The 20,371-nt window shown below is 45.5% G+C and overlaps 1 protein-coding gene across 1 annotated transcript in view; it reads left to right on the forward strand.

Annotated features, from left to right (window-relative positions):
- LOC8031705 (peroxisome biogenesis factor 1) overlaps positions 1-13,645 on the forward strand; it is a 76,016-nt gene extending 62,371 nt beyond the window's left edge. The window contains exon 22 of the mRNA XM_040205722.2: positions 13,309-13,645. The gene's annotated coding sequence lies outside the window, so the exon portion shown is untranslated. The remainder of the gene's footprint in view (positions 1-13,308) is intronic.
- The last annotated feature ends 6,726 nt before the right edge of the window (positions 13,646-20,371 follow it).

Consider the following 20,371-nt stretch of genomic DNA (forward strand, 5'->3'; position numbering starts at 1 on the left):
GACCGCCCAGTGCCCAACTTAGAGCCCTGTAGTTGTTGCATTGGTGCCTCCAAGGCGCGAGCTTTTGTCGGTCGAGGAACGTCTCAGGCGTAGTCGCGCAACAATTTTCATCGCAAAAGCGACCATCGCGGAAAGAAAGCGACGTGATTCGAGCTGTCGCTAGTTGACCCGACTTTTTACGATCCGATCTAGTCGCGGAGTGGCTGAGTCAATCAGCGGCGTTTGCAGAGAGAGAGTTCGAAAAGCAGCCATGAGTAACGCGCTCATCGCGCACGCCAGTGTGACCATCTCATTCTTTTGCGATGCGATCTAGTCGCATCGCGACTGCTTCAAATCGCCGGTGTGAACGCGCCTTCAAGGCCCGTTTTACACACTTGCATTTGACCACGACCGACTGGGACGAAACCGGTTTTTTACCCTCTTGGGGCGGCTTACGAAGCCTTCACAAGAGTCTAGGGCCCGTTCACACACTTGCAACCGAGTAGGACCAACCGGGATGAAACCAGTTTTTAAGCCTATTGCGACGGCTTAGAGCCAGCTCCGCAGCAGCGCATCTCGTCCTAAGCCGTCGCAAGAGGCTTGAAACCGGTCTCGTCTCAACCGGTCCCACTCGGTTTCAAGTGTGTCAACGGGCCTTTAAATGCTGATCTTTTCTCAGTCGGCCGTACTCAAAACGAGTGTGTGAACGAGCCTTTATCTCACAACTCGCGGACTTTTTAGAACTTGCTCGGAGCGCGTCGTGGATGATTCCCCGCAGTGACGTCACCTCAATCGTTTCTTTCGCCACGTGATCGGACTACACAGTGCAGCGCCTTCGCTGGTGCCTGTGTGCGGATTCTATTGAAAACTACAGACCCCCCCTCCCCTCCTTCCACGGTCGAGCGAACCTTCTGTCGGCGCTTAAATACGTTGGAAAAATCTGAACGGGCGCCACATTTTGCGGCGGGAGCCGGCGTGCTGTTGAGGGGAAGAACGAGCAAAGGAGAGGGGGGAGGCTGACTATTGCCCCGAAATGGTGGGGTGAGTCTCGTATCCACCCCGCGCCGTAAGAGCAACAAAAAGAACTCCTTGCCCCCATCACTAAAAGAAAGAAAAGACACGCAGTTCGGAGGGAGTGAGGGCTGGATGGCCGCCCCTCGTATATAAGGCGAGAGTAGTGGAGCTGGCCAAATTGTAGACATTCACTTGAACATTGAAAAGCCCTCGTGAACGACGACCACTTTCGCATGCCCGCGTGCGCCTGTGTACGGGCGTTATGAATAAATAAACCCGCAGGGGTTGGGGGGTTCCGATGCCGCGGGTTGAATAAGCGGGTGGCATTTGGCTTTTCACGCTTGGCGAGAGCTTTCCCAAAGCGACAGTTCCCCGCTCTCCGATTCGCTCTTTGGGGTTCTCGTTCTTGCCGGTGGCGTTTCCGCGTCGCTGTGACTCTTGATAGGGAGTTTTCGTAGATCGTTTCCGCAACTTGCTACGAGGTCCGGAACTCTGCAGACAAGGCTAGCGGAGCGCGTGCCCGATGGACCCTTTTCAGAAGTTCGTAGACCAACATTGGCGGTCACCATTGCTCGCTCACGAAGCGCGCGATTGGATCCGAGTCTGCACCGAACGCTGACGCAAGCCTCGTGTCCAATAAATGCTCAAAGTATGTGAGAAAGCAATGGCGGACAGGGGCACCCTGCGTCCGCTAGGAGCCGCTACCGATCTCCCAGCGAACAGCGCCACGCGCGGCCACTTTTCCCGTAGGGAGTGGGGTAGAGCTCCGCCGCGCTTACGCTGCTCCCTTACTTCCGCCAATGTGGCAGCACATGCAGGCATGTCGAGATTGCAATCCGAGCCGGATTAAAAGATTTCGGGCCCTGGGCTAAGGTGGATTCTAAGGCCCTCATGATGATGATGATGATATGACTGCTTCACGCAGTACTTTTTTGGAAAGCCTAAGCTATTTTTAGTTATACATTGGTATCTCCTTGAGTAACGTTATCACTCAAAACGTGGGGAACATTCTGTGATGACTTCAAGTAAATTACTACGTATAGCCGGAGGGTCATTCCATGTGAAACGTCCCAGACGTTGCGCTCGACCACTTCCGATTTCTAAAAAAAAATTCATGGGCTTCGGCCACAATGTCCGTAGCCATACCCTAAAATAGTTTTGACGAAAAAAAATTTGTGATGACGTGAGCGCGATTTTAATTTTTGAAAACAGCGTGAAACTAGGCATCACTCAATAATTTACGAAAAATCTGCTTTTTTATGAAATACCCAACAATATTTTTTTCTTAAATTTGCACGGTTGTCGGCTTACAATGTGGTTGAGTTTGTGCAGTTTTGTTTAATTTAAATATTTTTAAAAAATGCATAATTTTATTCAAAAATAAACATTTTTGTTATTTTATTAAAAAATATATAATTGCTCCCGGGACCTAATATAACTGTTTACTGGTTGCCCTCTAGGTATATAACCTATAAAAAAATATTTTAAACCGCTGAATTAAACACCTTGCAGTAAAACAAAAATCCTGAAGTTGCCAAAAAGTGCGTTTTGACGCATAAACAGCCGTTTATTCCACCCTGAGGTGGTCCAAGTAAAAATACAAAATATGGTGGGTTTGGAAGAACGATTGATCGTCTTTTGATTCTGAAAGTTTAATCGGAGTAATTTTTGTTTAAAGCGAGAAAACAGTTTTTGAAGTTGAACTCTCGCACCACTACCCGGCGTCGCTTCTTAACGCCTCTTCCCCGCACAGCACGCCACCTGCGACGATAGCCGAAGCGATTAGGTCCAAAGAAACAACGGAGTTTGCTGCCCGCTTCCCCTGGTCCCTCTTTTCTGGCTGTAAGGGAAGAAACGGCGGGTATCGTGTACTAATCGGAGGTGCCGCCAGTGCGTCGCCATAGCAGGCACGTTGTGCCCTTTGTACCTGAGGGCGGCTCCTCACACTCCGAAACGCGATGCCTAATCGACGGGCCGCATCAGCTGACGTGGACTTCCTTATGCCATGCCAAAGGTCCCACGGCGACCTCTGATTCCTAAAATAAAATTAATGGTTCTTCACCATAATGTTTGTGGTGCTTCTCTAAAATATTTTTGACGAGAAACAAATTTCATGGGGTGATGGCGGTTTGAACTCGTAAAAAAGGAGTGAAACTAGGAGTCATTTATTAATTGATGAAAATTAAGATATTTTTATAGAACAGTGGACTATTTTTATTCCTAAAAAACACATGGTATTTTGATTGTTGTGTAATAAGGATCATGGATATTCGCTTAAAGGAATTAAAAAAAAAGTTAATATATGAGAATTTTAGCCTTTTTGAGTTTGGTTACAAACTATCTCGTTGCTGCAGATGATTAAACAACTTATTGGCAACCCTATGAATATTATGCACAAAAAAATGTTTCGGGCCGTACAACTAAATATTTTGCAGAAAAAACAACTTAATTTGTGCAAAATGTCGTTCTGCCGTTTAAAGAGCCGTCAATTCTGCCTTGAGGTGGCCGAAAGCAAAAAGCGAGACATGATGACTTTTACAGAAGAGTTTATTGCCTTTTGTCCTTGAATGTTTAATTAAACTAATTTTGTTCTAAATACGAACAAAAGAAACATTTTAAAGTTGAGCTCTTACGTCGCAACCTGGTGTCGTTTCTTGTACGTGCCTCTTCTCTGCACAGCACGGACACGTGCCTTTGTTTATTCATTATTTCCAATGGGTCATGTAAAGATTCCCGCACTGACAATATGGACCGAAAATAATGCCAGAAGCGCAATCTTGGCTTGTGACGATGCTTTCAGCGTCCGAGTTAACATACTGAATCAGCGCGTTTCAGAGCTTTGATCACTCGCCTGTCGCCTTCATTTCGCTCCAACTAAGCGCGAACCGGATCATAGATCCGCTTTTCACCGCAGCATGCGTGGCGGCTAGATTTCGCGGTGATATTATGGTGTTTCAGACGTCCACGTCAGCTGATGCCGCCCGTCGATTAGACATCGCGTTTCGGAGTGTGAGGAGCCGCCCTCAGGTACAAAGGGCACAACGTGCCTGCTATGGCGACGCACTGGTGGCACCTCAGATTAGTACACGATACCCGCCGTTTCTTCCCTTACAGCCAGAAAAGAAGGAGGGGGGGGGGGGGGGATCGGGCAGCAATCTCCGTTGTATCTTTGGACCTAATCGCTTCGGCTATTCGCGACTCCAGCAAAACGGACGCCGCCAAGCGGGAAAACCGGGAACCAGCCGGTCCAGGTCGCTCCGCGCCCCTCCGCGTCTCTGGTGGCTTTCGCGGAGACGTGTTGTCGGCGCGGTGGCGAACAATGTAATTTGACGAAGGTCCGAATATCTCTTAAGTTTGCCTGAGTAATCATTAGTGGTGGTGAAGCCTCAGTAAATTGTTTTCTTTTATTACGTGTTTGAAAGCCCGTTTACTCCACAGCACACGGTCGCGTGCTTTCGATTTCTTGGATGGGGAGGAATCACGGAAAAACTTTTTGATTTCTTGTCTGTCTCGAATCACATTCAAAGTGACGACTGCTTGGTAACCGATACTAGAGGGAACATCAATGTTTCAGTCAATTGAATGGGAAGGTTCGATAGCTGCTTTTCTTGAGTTTGGTAGTGTTCGGTTAGCTTCAAGCTTGAGCCACCCACGCCGGTCGGTGCGTTGGCTATTCATCTTGGCTGCTTTTCGCCGAAAAAGCCTCTGGACCACACTGAAGGAGTTGGGCTGATTTCGCAATTACTTGATTCAGGAAAACTTGCTCGCTGCAAATGATGAATGAGGGAAATTATCTGTTTTCAAAAGGTGGGAGACAAGTCTCTCAACGTTAGATGCTGCCACGGCATTTTGACCTATCGCGCCTCCAATATTTATATTACCACGACGTCGAAGCCAGCAGCAATATACGTCTACATTGATCAGGTTGACCGGCCACAAAAAAATACTAATTTTCTCCGTTCAGGATTTGAAGCTAAGTTCAATGCAGAGAGGTTCTGCGTGGATCTTCAATGAAGACTCTCTTCAGTTTGTCTCCGTGCTGCCGGCTATAGAATTATTTGGCTAAATTTAAGTAGTATGTCTTCGTCTGTCAAATATACTTTTTTTCAGCAGCTCACCTAATAGCTAGTCAACTAAGCTCATATTTCAACCCGAAGGATATACTAATATCGCTTTAGAGTGACCATAGTACGTAATATAATACATAACCCGCTCGTCAAATTGACTTCTCGATTGCTACTAAAACCTGAATTGAAATACGAGTATCAGCTGCTTAGTGGGGCGCCGGCGGGTTAACATGGTCCTTGGCTCAAGAAGTGGTTGCTTAATTTTCGTAATTTTCCTGCAGCCTGTGTTGATGGCCGAGCAGACGACTGGAGCTGTTTCGTAAACGCGGATACGCACAAAAGCTCGATTCCGCGGACAGATAAGTCGCATGGTCGAGGCATGCGAGTTAGCTGAAAAGTTACTCTCTGTAGAACAATTCTATAGTCATCGCAGCTTTCCTTAGACGATCAAAACTGATTAGTATATTACCGTTTCTCCGGAGCCCATAGTTTCGGTATTGAACGAAATCTCAGAAACAAAAGTTTGACACGAAAAGAACAAAAAAACACCGGCAGAACAAAACTGTGCTTTGCAAGTTTATCTGCACCGGCTACACTTCACCGTCTCAGTTCAAATACCTATAAAACTGGGCATTAAACAAAAGAAAACCTGTTAAATTGAACGCGCCACCTAGCTGTTCAGGCGGCCCGGCCGAGCCGAAGCGACCTGGACTCAGCCGCCATGTTTGTTTGGTGGTGGCGCCCCCTATAGGTCGCTGGAGTCGCGAATGCTATCGTCGCAGGTGGCGTGCTGTGCGGCAAAGAGGCGTTAAGAAGCGACGCCGGGTAGTGGTGCGAGAGTTCAACTTCAAAAACTGTTTTCTCGCTTTAAACAAAAATTACTCCGATTAAACTTTCAGAATCAAAAGACGATCAATCGTTCTTCCGAACCCACCATATTTTGTATTTTTACTTGGACCACCTCAGGGTGGAATAAACGGCTGTTTATGCGTCAAAACGCACTTTTTGGCAACTTCAGGATTTTTGTTTTACTGCAAGGTGTTTCAGCGGTTTAAAATATTTTTTTTTATAGGTTATATACCTAGAGGGCAACCAGTAAACAGTTATATTAGGTCCCGGGATCAATTATATATTTTTTAATAAAATAACAAAAATGTTTATTTTTGAATAAAATTATGCATTTTTTAAAAATATTTAAATTAAACAAAACTGCACAAACTCAACCACATTGTAAGCCGACAACCGTGCAAAATTAAGAAAAAAAATATTGTTGGGTATTTCATAAAAAAAAGCTGATTTTTCGTAAATTATTGAGTGATGCCTAGTTTCACGCTGTTTTCAAAACTTAAAATCGCGCTCACGTCATCACAACTTTTTTTTCGTCAAAACTATTTTAGGGTATGGCTACGGACATTGTGGCCGAAGCCCATGAATTTTTTTTTTAGAAATCGGAGGTGGTCGAGCGCAACGTCTGGGACGTTTCACGTGGAATGACCCCGACAGAACGCGGCAATCTAATGACTGCCACGACTCGCGTTCCAGTAAGCGCTCTGGGATAGAAGTGCCGAACCTATTTTAGTGTAGCACTGCTAGAGGCCGCCGCCGTTGCTATTAGCAGCATGCGCAGTAATGACGTCATCGCGCGTACCGTCATACGCGCAGCCAGATCGCTGCCGGCCTCTGCGGAATAAAGCTGTTCGCAGTCCTTCCTTGTCCTGCCAGTGCTGCCACTCATTGCCTCGCAGACATAACAAGCACAATCATATATCTTTTTGCGATTTCGTTCTCTAAGAATGCCGTCCATTTTGTTGTTTGTCAGAAAATCTGCTTTTTTTTTTTTGTTCTTTGCGAGTTCAAAGGCATGTTTTTATATCTAGGAAGACTGACGAAGTCATTTCTTCTGGCTCGTAATGGACAGGAACATTTTAAACTCATTGTTATAGAGAGAGCGTTTCCCACGTTGCTCAAAGGTCCTCGCTTTGCTAAAAGGTTCAATGTGGAGGCACTAAACACATTGAGAAGTAAAACCATGTTTCCAGCTTTCGGCGTCAACACGGACTTTACTAAAAGCCCATTGTTGTTCCTAAAACGGATGTGAAAAAGGGGCCCCATAAAAACAACAGATGGCTTAGGTTTTCTTTCTGGCTTCAACTGGGAAAAACTTTACTGAGGTCGCTGCGGAGACGACAGCTATAACAGTATAACAGTAAGCGCGAGCTTACTGGTATAGACAGTATAACAGTAAGCACGAGCTCGAGTGGGACAGTGGGTGAAGGCGTTTACGATGTTTCCCTTTTCTTTCTATAAACAGGGATGGGAAATCCCAGAAGTCTGGGGGCTCCTCGGCGCCTTCTTTTGTTCAAAGCCGTTTTGGACAGAATGCGAAGTAGCGTGAGGGTCCGGACACGTCAGATTTATCGGGCTTTTCTGTATACCAACCAAAGAAGCTCGCCGCGCAAAGTGTTGTTTGGTTTCGTTTGCTGTGCCATTATCTTTTTCAAGGCTCTCTTTCTTGAAGGTTGTGGAAGTATTGTCCAAAATATTTTGTTTAGTATTATAGAAACTACTTTGTTATGTGTCATTTTTTTGACCAAAATATATATATATATATATATATATATATATATATATATATATAGATATACAGGGTGTTTCAGAAAACTCAGGCCAAATCGCTCCTGCGAAAACTACTCATCGCAACGAAAAAAGGCTTGTGGCCAGGGTTGTAAAGTACCTAGGTACAAGTAACTGTAAATCGATCTCTAGGTACTTTTGCTGTACCTGAGGTACAAACCTAGGTACTTTAATTTCTCAGTATCTGTATCTGTATCTTAGGTACATTTTCCAGTAACTTGTAACTAAGTGAAGTTACTTTTTACAGGTACTTTTCTATTCACTTCGTCAAAATCGTAGAAAATACAATATAACATATAACTGAAAATAAATTATAATTACAGTCGTAAAGCAATTTAACGTCACGTAGTGTTTCCATGCAATAAATCGAACTCAAATTTTGCACTTTACAAAACTGAAAATGTTTGTGAAGAAAAAAAACTGGGAGGACGATTAAGATTAAGAGTTATCAGGCCCCGTTCGCGTGGCCTTCTCAATCGCTTCTCATGCTCTCGAGTCACACAACGACCTAGTTCTTATGATACAACACTCCCGGCGCGATCGAGGAGCTTTTGCCAGTGCTTTGATGCCATTTTACTCCGCAATGTTTTATGTGTTTGCTCGGCACGCGCAGACAACACTCGATGCGATAATGCCTTTACCCTCACACAGACAGACATCGAGGCACTCCAATGACGGCAGGATCGCAGTGCCATTCCCAAACCCTCCGTTGCCTAGTCGGTAGCATGTCTAGCTCGCAACCGAAGGGTCGTGGGTGCGATCCTGCGTAAATTCTTCAAATCTTTCTTTAAGGCAAATGAAGTAGTTTATCAAGTGGGATCATTTGAAACATGCGGCGACCATTTTCTTGTATGTCTTTAACCACCTTCGTTCCACGCGTGACGTCACGTTTCACATGAGCGTTATGGGTTGTTTGAAATTCCCGCACGAAGTCATGTGGCTGTGACGTCACGACCCTATCGACCATTCAGGAATTTCCCGTCACGCCACCGACGCCACCGACATCCGACGGATTTTCTGTGACACGAGCTCCTAAACGCGCTCGCGTTAAAATATTATCTTCCTTCCTAAAAACATTGACACCAATAAAGCACGTTTATCAAACTTGTTTTTGTGTACATCCCAGTATACAAAGGATTTACTTCCAATAATAATGTGACAAATCTGAAAAAAATACGTGACGTGAAAATAAAAAAAAAAGTACCTTTGAAGTAACTGTACCTGTACCATAGGTACATTTTTAAGCGATTAGCTTGTACGCACCTAGGTAAATTTTCGTATGAGTAACTGTAACTGTGTCTTAGGTACATTTTTAAAGTAACTTTTACAACCCTGCTTGTGGCGTTGTGGTCCTGGCTCCTGGGCCAGCGGCCCATTTAGGAAAATTGTTGAAGTCCGAGATAATTAAGTTGTTAATTATTTTTGCGTAATTAACTTTTTTTAATATTGTGTTTAAGGGCATGGTTTCAATTAGAAAATTGCTCCGCATCGTCGAAAAACACTAAATCAACAAATTGCAGAACGATAGAAGGCACGCGAAGCATTTTATGGCTTTCTGAAAAACCGCATAAAATCGACGGGTTTCTAAGTTTTGGTTTGTTATCGGAGCGCATCTGGGCTCCGGCGGCACGGCGCCCCGTGGAGAGATACTGCAACCAGCCCCTGCTGCGTCGCGCGATGACAGCGCAGTTGGTTGCACTATCTCTCCACGGGGCGCGGTGCCGGGCTGGGGCTAGATAAGAGACGGAAAAATCGCGCGGGCGCCTGTACCGCAACCGCTAGCTTTGGACCTGCTCCACGAGTGGTAACTTTAGTGCACTACTACGCTTCTCCCGCGCTCAAAGTCTTTCTAAAAATGACTGATTTAGGGGTTTTGAATGACGCTGAGCAAGTTTCTAATTGGAACCATATGTCTATTTTCATTCATTAAAAAGTTAATTTTCGAATTTTAATTAATTAGTGACTGATCGTTACGATTATTCCCCTATAACATGTCCCCCTGACCGTATAACTCACCTCCACAAGCAGCATAAGTGTAACTTTCACGGCTTTTTTTAAATAAATTTGTTCGAATTAAAAATGGACCCGCCGAAAGCCAAAAAACGGCGTTGTTTGGCTTTTGGCGGGTTCCTGAAAACTTTGATTCTTTGATTCATTGGATTAAGTACGGTTCATTCATCTGCACATATTCGTTTATATATATATATATATACAGTTTTTTTTAAGCTTAACAGATTTCTTTAAGAAAAGCCGTGAAAGTTACACTTATGCCGCTTGTGGAGATGAGTTATACGGCCAGGGGGACATGTTATAGGGGGCTAATTGTAACAATCTCTCGTCTAATTAATTAAAATTCGTTAATTAACTTTTTAATTAATAAAAATAGACATATGGTTCCAATTAGGAACTTGCTCAGCGTCATCGAAAACCACTAAATCAGTCATTTTCAGAAAGACTGTCGACGCGTGAGAAACGTAGTATTGTACTAAAGTTACCACTCGTGGAGCAGGTACAAGGCTGGGGCTAGATAAGAGACGGAAAAATCGCTCGGGCGCCTTATCTCAACCGCTAGCTTTGTACCTGCTCCACGAGTGGAAATTTTCGTGCACTATACGCTTCTCACGGGCCGAAAGTCTTTCTGAAAATGACTGATTTAGAAGTTTTCGATGACGCTGAGCAATTTTCTAATTGAAACTATATGCCTATTTTCATTAATTAAAAAGTTAATTAACGAATTTTAATTAATTAGTCGACTGATCGTTACGATTAGCCCCCTATAATATGTCCCCCTGGCCGTTTAACTCACCTCCCCAAGCGGCATAAGTGTAACTTTCACGTTTTTTAATAAAAAAACAAACAAACAAATATATATATATATATATATATATATATATATATATATATATATATATATATATATATATATTTTCTTTTTTTTTTATGATTTAGATTTTGGGGTCCCCGAGGGCCGGGGCTCCTGGGCTACAGCCCCCTTAGCCCGTACTTTAATCCGGCCGAGCTTGCAATACCCACCGGGCACCACCGCAGTCGAGCTGCGAGTGCCGAGGTCGCTTCCCGATGGGTACGCTCGTATCAGCACAGACTAATACCCGTGCCAGACGGGCAACTCGAATGCCATTTACAACGGGTGACATTTGTGTGATCGGCGAATCAGCTCGCAATCTGTCGCGCGTGGAATGCGCCACGCCCGGAGTGTCGCGCGCTGATTGGCCGTCCGCTCAAATGTCATTCGTCGTAAATGGCATTCGAGTTGCCCGTGTGGCACGGGTATTAGATTTGCAGGTGCCTATAATGGTGTCTTTGTGGCTAAAAGGATAGGGACAGGGAAAAAAAAACGGTCTATGAGAACTTCTTTGTAATACGTAAGAATATGCTGTTCTTGAATGATGCTGTGAGGGCACGTATGACAGCGTTATGTGACGGTAGTACATTGAGGTGACAGCTTTAAATTTAAAGGGTGCAGTTCAGCTTTACGATGGGTTATTTGTTTATTCCAAAACCGATTACGGGAGCATTCCGACTGAACCATTCTTGAATGTATCGTGCAAGGTTAGCGCTCATGGATGCCGATGGAACTTAGTTTGCATGCGCATTGTCCATTTGTGGTAAGTTCATCAGAACTAAGACTTGGGCTATTGGAGCGTTTGGAGACTGAATTATGTGTTGCGTACGCGTTAGTTGGTTACTTTTTTTTTTTTTTTGGGGGGGGGGGGGGGGGGGGAGGGGGGCTTTTTATCTTAATTATTTACAATCTTAAATTTAAGCATTTAATTTTCGGGCTTCGAGTTACTTATAGACCGACACGCGGGCTTGACGTCACGGCGCTGCGGCGGCGCTGCGATCGCGCCGGAGTCGGGGGGGTGTGGGCAAAAGAGCGCACGTTTCGCATGGGCGTCATGGCATTTCAGCATGCCGCAAAGCTGTGCTGCCGTTAATTGCACCCAAATGTGCAAGAAAAGTCGCGGAATGAGTTTCCAGAAGTTCCCGGCAGACTCTGAAAGGCATAGAAGGTGGATAATATCCGTGGATCGAAAATTATGGTCTCCTCGCGCGAACGACCGTTTGTGCGGCAAGCAGTTTCTTGGAGGCAAGTGCGGCTTCCATTTCAATCTCCGTCCCGAGGCTTGCTTATGTGCAGGGAAACCGTCGTCTGATCGAGACCACTCGGATTTTGTTGCCACAGTGTTCGCGCACAAAGCACCGGCCAAGCGCCCGTCGGAGGCTCGCTACGCCCGTGCTACCAAGCAGAAGGGGATCGGCGGCAGAACGGCAATGTTGTAGGCGTTACCGAAAAAAAGTAACGAAATGCGTTACTCGTTACTTGCAAATCAAAGGTACGCGTTACTGAGCTAAGTTGCCTAAAAATAAAAGGAACGCGTTACCGCTACCGATAAAAAGTAACGCACGTTACTTCTGCGTTACTTTTTAAATTATGATTTAACACGTTTTACGGTTTTGACGATAAAGGTGTGCATAAGCTCATATATCAAGAAACATTATGTTCATGCAGAAACTGAACATAATTACTTTACCTCTTTTTACGGTTTCAGCTAAATAGTCATGAGAAAAAACGGAAAGAAAAACAGAGCTTGACGCCTAAAAACACGGAAAAAATTGAAGTGTAATTGTAGTAACGAGGTAACGAAACTACGCTACTTGAAATAGTAACGTAAGTACGTTACCTGTTACTCCGTCGAACAAGGAGCGAGTAGTTTACTACGTTACTGAAAAGTAACGCGTTCCTGGTAACACCGTTACTTGTAACGTATTACCGCCAAGACTGCAGAACGGACAAAGCGTTAATGCTTGTCATGCCTTGTGGTCATGAGAGTAAGAAGAATACCATACTTTTGCTTGAAGACGCTGTGTGTACTTATTTCATTAATAAAGCACTTCCGCAGACCCAGAGTCTGCTGATCCCGCCGGCAGTGCGGAAACCGAATCGAAGTAATCGTAGGCCTCGAGAGACTTGTACGCCTGCTTCGTGTCGGCCGTCAACTGGCTGGGCGAAAAAACTAAGTAAACGACGACGTGAGCCGTCGACTTCGGTAACAGCAAGTTCACGTCGGAAGTCCAGCAGGCCTTTTTTACGGCGTACGGATCCTCGTAGGCAACGCCGTCCACGCACTGTTTGTCTCGATACCGCCGCCGTTCAGGCTCGGAGCGAGCTCAAATAGTCGGGCACAGCATGCGACATACGTTGCCAGGAAACACGACCCACATATAAAGCTAGAAGCGTCCCTACAACGTCAACAACGAGCGCACGCCACACAACGCAATGGCGAAAACACGGACAGCCGGGTCGCTTTTGCCCACATAGCTACCGCGCATGCGCGGCCTTCCGGCCGTGTTGGTAAACAGAGCCGCTCCGCGTGTCGGTCTATATGTCTTCTTGGGTAGTGAACATTTTAATAGCGGTGCAGTTAACTGTGATGGAAACTGTCCACCACCTCGTTTTATTCCCGGTGTGCTTGTAAGGTTTATTCTAAAACATAAGGTTGGTTTCGTGCTTTGTGTGTGTCGATGCTGCAAGAGCGACTACATTTAGTTCTATACTATGTACGTAATATAGCTTTTGTTTGCTTTGTTCCAGGGAGCTGTCACCAAGAAGGACTAACTGCCAAATCATGACCACTGTTGATGCACTCAGTGCTGTGGTTACTGAGTTGTTCAGCACGGACACGCATCCTCTCAGTAGGGTGGCCTACTCTCTGCTTTTAATTTCCCTCACTTTGGTGTCCGAATCATTCAATATCAGTGACTTTTGTTTTAAATTTTCATTGAAAGCATTGTTTGTATGCAACTTCGACTTCCGATTTTGCAGTGAAACCAATATAATTATGCACTACTTTGGGGAAGTATCCAGAGGCGATGTCAGCCTACATTGGGTGCCTGATTAAAGGGAAGCTACGGAAGTTCTTGAAAAAAAATGAGTTAGAAGTGAATTCGAGTGTATTTTTACCCCGCGCACCCGAATACCCAAACCATTTGCTGCGTAAGTATTGTGAACCGCGAGAAAACGCGAAAGACACTTGCTGTACGTGACGTCATCGACGAATCTTTTGGCTGCCAAGGCTAGGGAGGCGGGGCTTCAGCCCTATTTGGAAATTGCTCGTATGGCTCTCCGGCGCGTCTCATTGAAACATAATTGTGATACCTGTTATTCTAACGGCAAAGTGAACCCAATCCAAGTGTTTTTTTTTTATCCAAATGCAGAACCGCCCCATCTTCTCTTTAAAAAATAATAATCGAAGCAACCAATCAATTATAATAACCGTCCGCATGATGGCGGGAATCGATAGCTCGAAACGCCGGCTCCTGGCACGCGTTGTGTTGCACTTTAGGATCAGTTCGATGGGTAGTTGGTCTACGGCACTAATCACACCAGTTGGAGAAGCGCTCGAGATGCCGTATTGTCATGTGGGTGACCTTCAGCACTCTTTCTACTTCGACTACTTCGACGCAAAGTAGCGCGCGCCCTCGTGCGGTGTGTGTGAAGCATTCTGGGGACTTTGAGGTGAGCTGCTCCATCGTCTATTACTATTCGCCTCGAGATCGAACCGTGTCGCCACCGTGCGGCCGAAATTGGAAACGCGCGAAAGCGGGGATACCGCCGTGCGTCGTCTGCTACGGGCGCACGCTCAGAAGCATGGATCTCGACGAGGCAAGCCCGTTTCAGGCTGAGTTTGACATTCCTTATTAAATGTTTTATGTTATTGTTGCCGTTTCTTCTTACTAAAGGTTGCGTTGTATCGTTTCCCATGCGTAAAAATTCAGCAAAGCGATTATTATTAAGCGGAAGTTTCCACAATCTTAGTGTGCCGGTTTGGATACAATCGCTGGTCCTACGTATTTTTGTTATCTCGGACAAACCGTGGCTTTCATAAAGTATTGAATGTTGAGTGGGTCTGTGGTCTGATTAGAAAATTAACCCGACTGATCGCTATCCTTTAATAGACTAATCAATCAATAAATTCGAATGTTGATTTTTTGCCGGTCATATTGCGTGAAAGACATTAAAACTACACATTTTTTTACTGGTTTTACTATGTCATAAATGGCCATATTGCGTTCCCATTCTAAACTTCACGTTGTGAGTCCTACATAAATATGAACACGGGAGGCCTTTTAAAATGGAGTATTTTTTAAGTTATTATTTAAAGAGTATAATCACCCCCGGTGAAATGACAAGCACGCTGAAGTAGTTTACCGTGCAAGCCAGTGTCACAAAAGAAATAAAGACGTCAAAAATATTAAAGTAGGCATTTTTTACTTTTTGTAGACTTTCTCCAGCACAAGACTACTATTAACCGGCAAAAAAAAACGCAGTTAAAGCATTACTTGAATAATCTGAAGGTTAATCGATGAACTGCCCAGTTTTGATATACGTTAGGTGAGGGCGGAGGGTGATCGGAAATTATCGTGAAGGTCGCTAGCCCTCATCAATAAAAGAGTATCACTGCGGCCGATGCTGTCTGTGTCGTGGTGCGCGTCGTTTGTTGGGGTTGCAGAGTCGACAGTGTTTGATTATAAGATTATTTAGCTAGAAATTTGTAGTATTAGCCTCTTGACATCCGCGGCCCTCACCAAGAAAATTGAAGCGGGTGAACCCACACTACCGAGAAAAGCATTTAATAAAAGGAACATTGCTGCATTGCTCGGTTACACCCGTTTATTACAGTCATGGATATTAGAACAGTTTGTTTCACTTGTTTCAGTTGTCCTGCCAACCGCGCAGTTTGCAGATCTTAACTATGAGTCACCCTGTCCTCATCGCAACGCAGTAGATTTTTTCAGACACCAAAAACCTTACCCACACTATGGCACAGTAAAAGGGCAGAGGAACGCAATTGCATGGTAATTTCTAATACAGCGCTAACTTATCTTTATTCCAAATATCTTTATTACTGCAAAAGCTAGAAGTTAAAAAAAAAAAAACATAGAAGCTGCGATTTCGCAGCCCACAGTACCAGTATTATGTTATCTGTGTTGGAACTTATCTTTTTTTTAATTGCCACGTTGATGAACCGATACATTCATTTGAAAGAAACAAATATTTAACATAGATATTCCAGTTCAGCCGGAGACAGGTATCAGTCGTGGTGATCCATGCTTTCCAACGTCTGCCTAGAGCAGACGACGCACCCACAGAAGTGATTATATAAATTTAGGCCGCACGCTGGCAACACGATTTGATGTTCGCTGAAGCAGCGAACAGTACCGCATCCTTTTCCGCAAGAATTGTTTTCCCATCCATTGTATGCTACAAAATAAACGCAAGAATATACGCCGTCTCGCGCGCGAAAGTGGAGAGCCTATGGGGCGGCCGTTCTCCTATCCCCGCTTTGATGATGATGATAGCGCGACCGTAGCGCCACCTCTAGGTCGATCTCGAGGCCAATAGACCACTTTCGGAAGTCACGTGCCGGTTATTATACTTCGTTTCAGCTTCGGTCCGAGCGCGGCCGATGTTATGAGCCAAAGAGCCAATCAGAGAGCGGAAAAAGCGCAGCGTCATGGCGTGCTCTGCTCTTGTTAGAACTAGCCGGCGGAGGAGCGCGCACAGAGACACGGCGAATACCGGCTGGTCCTATCAACTGCAGAGAGCACGCCATGACGTTTTGCTTTCTGCGCTGTTTGATTGGCCCTTCTGCTCGTATACATCGGCCGCGCTCGGACCGAAGCTGAAACGAAGTATAGAAGGTCAGAACCAATGCACACTGGCGGGACAACAGATACTGTGTAACGTGCAAGTCATTCCATAAGATAGCGAACGTGGGAGCTCGGCCAACGCTATAGGAGCCGACAATCCAATCAAACAGCGTCATAAGTGCGACGTCACTGCACTTGCCACATTTTTCTGTGGATGTTTTTGTTTTCTCATCCAACCAAATGCATAAAGTGTGCCGTGAACTTGCGGCTTTAGTCCGCCATTGTACAGGGACTCCACAGATACCTAAAGAGAGCAGTCTTTCGAAAGGTTTCTATTAGCGGCGAGTTTGTTTTAGTGGCGCCCTCCTGCAGTGAACAACACGTTTGTTGGTGTTTGTAATTAGCATAATGGAAGCGTGAAATCATAGCACTCTGAAAGCAACACATGCCAACACCGTCAGAAATGAAGTTTTTACATTAAAGTTATTTCTATCGATCATAAATCATTTGCTGACGTCATAGTCAGCATTCGGCCCGTCGTGGAGGGCCGACCACAGCGACGCTTTCACGTCGCCATAGACGTTTCCAAAAAGGGGCTCCTGGCTGGTTCCATATTCGGTGTTCGTGTGTATTTCGCATGATTTGCTCGCTTTCCGAAGCGACGAACATGCGGTGTGCTGGGCTGAGGAGATCGCACGCTGGGATGAGGAATTGTAAATATTAGAGGGGTGTATAGGTGGACCCAGTGCGGAGAGCTGGACCCACGTAAGTTCGTCTGCTTGTTTTGCATGGGTTGTGACGTCAGAGCTCCGAGCTCTGATCGTTTCTGATTAAAGGATAGTGGGTATACCTCGCATGTCTACCCACCATTCTTCAATCAGAAACGATCGTAACTCGGCGTTCTGGCGTCACCACAACCCCTGCAAAACAAGCAGACGAACTTGCGCTCCTCATACCACCTAGCAGACAAAGCTTGCGTTTGACGTCATCGTTAGTGGATTCCCGACCCGCCCCAAGCGGCAAACAACTAAGAAAAAATGTCAGCAGATCACTTCGCGACATGATAATGCGGTACTCGAGAAGCTGAAGATGTGGTAAACTGCGGTGCCTTATTAAGAAGTAAGATGGGTTCAGAGAAACCTCCTTGTCCAAATGTCCACTTCGCAGTTGACTTATGCGGGGCGGGATCCGCCTCCTCGTGGCGACTAGTTGTACGCAAAGCAGAGTTCACTAAATTGGTGGTCCGGATAAGCACAGTTCAGCACGCGCGGCCAGGGCTGAAGTTTGGCCTTCGTCGCTTTTACGGGTATACTTTTCACGTTTTTGTTGCGCTCTCTCGCCCTCACTTTCACCCTCCCGCTTAGAGTGAGCGAGAATAAATGTACCGGAAGTGTTAGCCGATTGACTGACACGGACCGGAAGGTTTGCGTCCAATGGAAGCGAACTCAAAAGCGGACAGCTCGAGGAAGACAAAGGGGACAACACGTCTCTCTCATTCCCTCTTCCTCTTTTTTTTTTTTTTGGTGTTGTTGTTTTTCTTTGACTTTTACGATACGCTCTCGATGCCGGAGCACTGTACACAACACCATGTGTCGGGAAGGCGCCCATTGTGCCGGCCTCTCTGTGTGTGTGTGTACACAACGCAAGGACGGAACCGCTACGACAAGCGACCGGATATTCGCAGGATTCGACGAGAGAGGGCGTCGCGCGACAAAATCGGAGGCTCTCGGTTGTGTCATTCTTTTGTCGCGCCGAAATTCCTCCTCTCCCTTTTCCCTCTTTCTTTCTCTCTCGGTTCCAATGTGTATTTACGCTTTTTCGTCTTTGCTGTACCACTCGCAATTTTGTTACCGTTATTATTTCTAACCGCGCGCTCTGGCCATTGTAACTGTTAATACCGTTGCTCGCCGCACGCTCTTGAGCGCTGAATTCGGTGGGATGTAACTAGATCGGAGCTCTTTTCTTTCACCCTTATCCTTAAAACTTTTTGTATCCAGCTTTCTTTTCCCCCTTTGTGTTTTGTTTCCTCCTTTCTTTGGCTGGAATTCAGCGGCGTCACCTTCTAACACCCCCCTCCATATTATTTTTTTATTACCCCGAATTCGCTTATTTTTTCCCCCCGTTCCTTTCTTGTCCCTCTGTGTGCCTCATTCTTTGGCGTCTTTTGTAATTCTCCCCTCGCGCGAGCGTCCGCCTATTGAGCGTTGATTTACCCATTGTTCGACGTAAAATTGAAACGCATTCACTCAAAACCGGCAAGTATAGTAAAGCTGCCCCGGGTGTTTCTCTATTTTGTTTTCTGTGTGTATGTGCGTTTGCGTGTGTGTGTGTGTGTGTGTGTGTGTGTGTGTGTGTGTGTGCGTGTGTGTGTGTGTATGTGTGTGTGAGAGAGAGAGACAAATCTTTTGTTTTTGTTATTCTTTGTTCAGTGTTTCCGAAACTGTACCTCTATTTAGTATTTTTTTCATATATATGTATATATGGGTGTTCAGCGTTCATGCCTCCCTTGGTTTTACATCAGCACACCCGCCCTTTGTCCGTTCTAAAAAGGGGGGGGGGGGGGGGGGGGGGGAGGTGTTATTATTTCTCGCTTTATAAAAAATCAAAAATCTTGACAAAAGCAGGATTCGCGTCGCCACAAAAGGGATGGAACCTTTCTCGGGTTAGTATTCTCGCTTAGCACCTTTCCTCATTGCTACTGTATTGGTTACATGAAAAAACCTGTGCTTGCTGCTTTAAAAAGAAATATTAAAAAAATGAAAAGGAACGAAGATGGTCACAGGGAAAGCGAGATACGACGTACGGTGTAAAAGAGGAAGGAAAGCAATGATGTTTGTTTTGACCATGCCCCCTCCCCCCCCCCCCCCCCTTTTTTTTTTTACCTACTCTGGAACCCGGCGGACGCTACAAGCCGCCTCATTCCATCCAACGCTGTGTGCGTATCACGACTGCGCGTCGGTCCAGCGTACCGCTGCGCCCTTTTCCCGAAGTTCACGTGACACTCGCGCGGGATTGGATTGGCTTAGAGATGGTTGGTAGTGTCAGCGTCAGGTTAAACGGATAATATGCAAATGACGTAATGGCGGGCTTTATTCCGAGTGGATGGGGCTGGCGTTGCGCCGCACTCTGTGTGTGTGTGTGTGTCCGTCGGCGTTTGGCGCGCTTGGAATATGTCCATATTGTTTTGGCATATCGTTTCGGATAGAGAGAGAGAGAGAGACGCTTTTTGAATCAAACCTCTATTGATAGCGTGCTTAATAGTAAGTAAGTAAGGTGAGAGAGGTGCTACTAATGCGGTGCCAGCCGGTGTAAGCACGAGCAATAAGGACGACACACACTTCTGAGCAGTCTTCATTCAATGCGGCGTGAAGCCTCGTTTTGTAACTGTTTTCCAGCCTCGAACCCAAAAAGCTCAAGTTTTTTTGGCGCTGTGCGATCGCGAACGAGTTTTCAGATCGCCAGTTGGATGCATGTTTCGATCCCCATTTGTTTTTTGTGCTACGAATACTTAAAAGAATAAAACATCGAGCACGGGGACGTAAACAGGACTTCTTTCAAACTTTCTGCATGATCACTGACAATGACAAAGATCGAATTCCTTGCACCAGAGATATGTAGACTGTTGATACCTCGTCGTGACGCCAGCACTCTTTATACTTTTATATTTATAGTAAATTCCCTTTCCTTTTAACACTTTTCTCCTTTCCTTCTTCGAGAATGTTGAAACTTTTGTAAGGCAGCTTTATGGTTTGTGCCGTTCTATGTTCTGTTGCTACTGCTTTTTTAGGTAGGGTGGTCGTCGATGCTTCCTTTGTTCAAGTATTCGTATCAATTCAACAACACGCTCGCTTTCAATTATTACTGTTTTTGTGTTGTTTTCTTCGCACTTCGCCGAGCAAACCTGCGATTAATGCGGCGCCGACGGTTCCTTTGTAATTTCCGCGTTTCTGTGGAAGTGGACGTCCACGAGAATCTTTCAAGGAGTGACTTTCGGTCGATCGGTG

The sequence above is a fragment of the Ixodes scapularis genome, unplaced genomic scaffold (assembly GCF_016920785.2).
Source record: "Ixodes scapularis isolate PalLabHiFi unplaced genomic scaffold, ASM1692078v2 PGA_scaffold5__190_contigs__length_132052651, whole genome shotgun sequence".
Taxonomy (NCBI): domain Eukaryota; kingdom Metazoa; phylum Arthropoda; class Arachnida; order Ixodida; family Ixodidae; genus Ixodes; species Ixodes scapularis.